At 37.7% G+C, this 5,784-nt stretch overlaps 1 long non-coding RNA gene across 1 annotated transcript; it reads left to right on the top strand.

The window, feature by feature from the left end:
- Nucleotides 1-532: 532 nt before the first annotated feature.
- Nucleotides 533-3,683, top strand: LOC147838977 (uncharacterized). Its single transcript, XR_015520813.1, has 3 exons — nt 533-1,942; nt 2,014-2,195; nt 2,238-3,683. It is a non-coding gene; the product is annotated as an uncharacterized LOC147838977 (long non-coding RNA).
- The last annotated feature ends 2,101 nt before the right edge of the window (nt 3,684-5,784 follow it).

Raw genomic sequence — 5,784 nt, forward strand, 5'->3', positions numbered from 1 at the left:
GATTTTGTGGTGGTAATTCCCAGAGATTTGCTGACTATTTTGCAAAAAATTAAATATTAAAATTAAATATATATATATATATATATATATATATATATAATTTTTATATTCTATTTTATATCGCAAAATATAAATAATTTTTATATATTTAATTTTTTTATCGCAAAATTGTCGGCAAATTTCTGGGAATTACCACCACAACATCAGTCATTTTTATCACGAAAAGTCACAAAACAAACCTGTGAAAAACTAGGGGGTCTGATTGATGTTTTGTTAATAGCCTAAATATGTTTAATTGTACAATAAAATAAAGTGTGACTAAATATATATTGTATTTCAGAACATCCCTTCTAAAGTTACTCATTGTGTGTTGATGTTTAAACAAAGTTTAAACATATTGTGATATAAGTTAGCACCTATTGTACATTATCACACTTAACCCAGGCTCATTCTGATTACCGCTATATACAGTTCTGAAGAGCGCCAAATACGTCCCTGGAGGTATTTTGCAGTTTTTGTGAATCCACCAGAGGCCCTTCTGTACGCTTTTTGAGATCTCGAATTTTTTTCGCAAGTGCCTTTTGTGCCTTCTGCTCTAATATAAATCCAACAGAGGCCGCTGTCGACTAACTGACCAATCCCCCCACCCTCCTCTTTCCCTAAACCCAACCGTTTTTTTAAAAGCAATCCAGAAAAATAAAAGCCCTCGCAGCAGCCTGATTTTTACCAAGGTTTACCACATTTTCACCCTGTTACTTACATGTTTATTTTATTTTTTGGCTTTTGTTTTTGTTTTGCTTTCTGTAACAGTTCTTCACCGGACTCGAACCCCATTGTCGCGATTAACTTCGCTTGGCATCTCAAGTTCGTTGACATACGCGGCGAGCAACTGATTAAACTTGTAACAGTGGAAAAGTCGTCCATACAGAGGTAAGCGGTCAGCTGGTAAGATCGAAAAAGGAACAGCGTCATATCGCCCCATATCGTTCGTTTAAAGACGAAATGCAGCCATACGTACTTCTGGCTACATAATTCACAATGTACAGAAATGTATACAGGCCTACATTTTCAGAATGAGCCTATGTTGTTATTATACCTTATAACTATATATTTGCCTACTGCAAATATAATAGCCTAATAAGAAGGACACAAATTTGCATTTGGGGTAAAGTGATCAATGAAAAACTCTACTGGTCTTTAACCTGAAGTACCACAAAATTACATTAGTCTACATTTAAATGGAAATAAATACAATCCCATGCAAATTATATTGATATAAATGAATGCAATGAATCCCAGTGTCCTCATCGTTTATACCCTGGCTATAAGTATTGACAGAATTCCTGATAATTGTCCAATGTCTGCCAACCTTTACACTGCAAGCAAAAAAGTCATCCATCAAACCTGTCTGATAAGTGTTGTGTGCCTCTATTGTGATTCATATCGTCTCCTCTGAACTGATCCATCAGCTCTGTATTTTCTCAATATCTGACTGACTGTGATTCATGTGACATTCACCTCATAAGTCCCATCAAAACACAACTTTCTTTGGTCTTAGCGCTGCTGAGTGAGACCTGTCAGCTTTTATACATTTAGAACAGGGGTGTCCAAACTCGGTCCTGAAGGGCCGGTGTCCTGGAGAGTTTAGCTCCAACTCTGATCCAACACACCTGAACCTTACTAGATTCTAGGGGTTAGGGGATTCAGTGTAGTTCCCCTAAACAAACCCTGCTGAAAAATCCAGCTTAAACCAGGCTAGGCTGGTTTTGGTCAACCAGGCTGGTTTTAGAGGGGTTTTGGCCACTTCCAGGCTGGTTTCCAGCCATTTCCAACCTGGTCTTAGCTGGTCAGGCTGGGAGATGACCAGCTAAAACCAGCTTCACCAGCCTAGCCAAGCTGGGAGTCTGGCCAAAACCAGCTATGTCCAGCTTAAACCAGGCTGGTCAAGCTGGTTTTAGATGGTTTTAGATGGTTTAAGCTGGTCACTTTCCAATCTAGAGGGGTTTTGGCCAGGCTGGTTTCCAGCCATTTCCAGCCTGGTCTTAGCTGGTCAGGCTGGGACATGACCAGCTAAAACCAGCTTCACCAGCCTAGCCAAGCTGGGAGTCCAGCCAAAACCAGCTATATCCAGCTTAAACCAGCCTGGTCAAGCTGGTTTTAGATGGTTTAAGCTAGTCACTTTCCAGCCTAGATGGGTTTTGGCCAGGCTGATTTCCAGCCTGGTCTTAGCTGGTCAGGCTGGAAAATGACCACCCAAAATGAGCTGAAACCAGCTTGACCAGCCTGGTTTAAGCTGAACAAAGCTGGTTTTGGCTGGGCTCCTTGCCTGGCTAAGCTGGTCAAGCTGGATTTAGCTGGTCATCTCCCAGCCTGACCAGCTAAGACCAGGCTGGAAATAGCTGGAAACCAGCCTGGAAGTGGCCAAAACCCCTCTAAAACCAGCTTGGTTGACCAGCTAAAACCAGCCAACCAGCCCAGGCTGGTTTAAGCAGTTTTTTTTTTTTTTTTTCCCAGCAGGCTTATCAGAGCGTTACTTTACCAACATGCTAATGTCAAACTGTAACACTTTAAAGTATGGTTGTAAAGTTAGTTAGTGCATCAGTTAGCATGAGTAACACCACAATAATTAATAAACATAGTTCATTGTAGTTAACTGCCCCTAAAAATGTGTTTAATTAGTTAATGCAACATATTAGTTGCATGAGTTAGTATGAGCTAACATTTAACATCTGTTAAATATTACTTAAACATTTCTTTTTGGGGAAATTAACTACACTGAACTTTGTTTATCAATAATTGTAATACTTTTTACTCAAGTAAACTAATGCTCAACCAACATTAAATAATACAACCTCATTTTAACCTCAAGTGTTACCTCATTTTAACCTCAAGTGTTACCATTTGACATTAGCATGTTGCTAAACTAGCACTCAGACAAACAACTACATACTTCCTTTTAGGGGAAATTAACTCAGGGAAATTGGAGGAAATTAAGCTCTGATACACTTCATTTTAGTAAAATTTAACTACTCTGATCCATGTTTATCAATAATTGTAATACCTTTTACTTGTGTTAACTAATGCATTAACCAAAATTAACTACAACAACCTTATTGTAAAGTGAAAAACATTGAGATACAAAGTTCTTTTCGAATGAACTAGAAAATAACCTTACAGCTGTAGGACAATCCAACACACTTAGCTCAAATATGATGCGTAAAGGATCTGTCAGCGAATATTATACGGAGAGCCTCAGAAAGTCATAACATGTTTATCCGGCAAGTGAAAAGACTGCATCGACTGCAATTTATAACTTCAAAGCAGCATCTGGACCGTAGGAGGCACTTCTGAAGAATACCAAACACTTTCTGGGTGAATTAAAGGTACAATGGCGCCCCCTGTCTGCGGCTTTTAGAACCGTGCTCAGGTGCAGACAAGAATGGTTGGCAAATGCTATATTTACACTACATATTTAGAATGACCATATATAACAATGGACAATATGTAAAGATGGGGGGAAAATACTAAGATTTTGTGGTCTTTAATGTATGCTTGCAGTTTTAAATAGGCTTTGTGGCCAAGTCTTAAAAGTGAAAACTTCAAGAACTTCAAGAATATATGTGCATTTTAAATTATTATTTTATTTATAAAATGCTTCACCTCTAAAAAAACACCTTCACTGCAAAAAAAAAATGCTTTTCATGCTTTGATTTTTTTTGTGTTGTTTTTAATCCAAATATCTAAAAATACTTAAATCAAGAAGCTTTTTCACAACAAGCAAAAAATCTGGTCTTGTTTCAAGAATTAATTTGCCAAAATTGAGTGAATTTTTGCTTAAAACAAGCTAAATAATCTGCAAATGGGGCATTTTTTTTTTTTTTTAGTGACATGAAAATCCTATTTTGTATAAAATCAAATAAAGAACCGTCTTACTTTTTTCTCCACTTGATATCTTGAATATCCAGTAATATCTTACACATTGAAGGGTAACATTCAATTAAATAAGTTTATTTCACTCCGCCATTGCTGAAAGTTTTTAGTAAGTGCAAGAAAAGGTTATAACTATTACAAATCAGGTTGTATTAAGCTTAACTTTGAAACAAATGCAGCATATTTTCAACATAGGCTCATTCTGAAAATGTTGCTCTATATACACTACATTTCTGGAGATTGCAAATTATGTAGCCAGAAGCACATATGGTTCGCTATGGGCCAGTATGACTCTGTTCCTATTCTGTACCAGCTGACCGCTTACCTCCATATGCATGGCTTTTCCCCTGTTTGCCCAGTGGCTCGCTGCGTACCTCAGGAGACTTGATAGGGAGCGGTGACAGCATTTGAGTCTGATGAAGAACGGTTTAGAAAGCAGGAAAGACAAAAGCCAAAAAAAAATTAAATAAACAAGTAAATAACACGAAGAGAACATGGTAAAATCCTACCTACACAGCAAAATCCTCAGAGTAAAGTTGACACAGTTTAGATAGTATTTGGTCCCTCTCTAAATTGAGTTAAAGTTACTCAGGTTAATGAGACAATCAAAGAATTATTTAGGTGATTGAGCACTGATGATGAACACCTTCTTTTAATAAACAGAAACACAGAAGAGAAACACAAAAGCCTTAGATGAAATCAGCTGAAATATAATACAGTGAATCTCTCAAAATCTCAGCATAGGATCATTAAGCAACTCCACAAACAGCAGCTTTACCTATTACCAACCCGTTTCCCATTATTTAAAGAGGGACCAAAAACTCTCTGAACTGAGTAAATGTTACTGAGAGGAGTTTGTGTCGTGATTCGACTTCTCATCAATTAGAAATTATCAGACAGGAGGTTTTGAATATCAGAAAATAGACTTTATTCTCCATAATAAAGCCGAGAAAGAGCAGAGCAGACCTCATAGCATTCTCCTCCTGAAGTCTCTGTGTTTTCCGACAATCTTTATACAGGTTATTTGACACACCCCTAGGTGTCTTGTTTGAACTTTGAACCATTTTAGGATAGATTTTTACTCTAGGTGGTCCTGCTATTCTTGGCTCTCAGCCAGCTTGCTATGGTCAGCGAGATGTCACAGGTCTATGTCATGTCAGCAACTGTTTTAAACACCAAAGTTCTCTCTCCATAGATGCAACTTATGCAAAAGGACTAAGTGTTTACATACATTGTCATGATAGCATAATCACTTGATAACATGTTACTCATTCTAACTTCTGACATATAGCTTCATACAAGTATTTAACATATATAATCAGTGCTTTACATATTCAGTTATTCTACACAATCAGTCACTCAGCCTTCTCCTAGTGTTGCTCCAGGCGTACTCATCTTACACAGACATATCACTGTATTTTTAACACAGACTGGCATGTTTGCTGCATATATTTTGAGAAGAGAAAATTAACTGCTTTACACTCAGAAAATACTTCACACAGAGAGAATAAAATCTTCTTCATTTGCTGTGTAGTAAAGTAAAAGGAGGATGGTGTGAGGGTTTTCTTTTTCTAGATTGCTTTTAAAAAACACTGTAGGGTGGGTTTAAGGAAGTGGGTGGGCGCTGGTCAATCAGTGCTTTTCAAAACACTTTCGGTTGGGTTTAGAGAAGGAGGAACAGGTAAATTAAGTGGGCTAAATTGCCTGTAGTGTATGTGTGTGAATGAGTGTCTATGGTTGTTTCCCAGTGATGGGTTGCAGCTGGAAGTGCATCCGCTGCATAAAAAAAAAAATCATATGCTGGATAAGTTGGCGGTTCATTCCACTGTGGCGACCCCAGATTAAAAAAGGGAC

This window comes from Danio rerio, chromosome 21, assembly GCF_052040795.2.
Source record: "Danio rerio strain M-AB ecotype USA chromosome 21, GRCz13ab, whole genome shotgun sequence".
Lineage (NCBI taxonomy): Eukaryota > Metazoa > Chordata > Actinopteri > Cypriniformes > Danionidae > Danio > Danio rerio.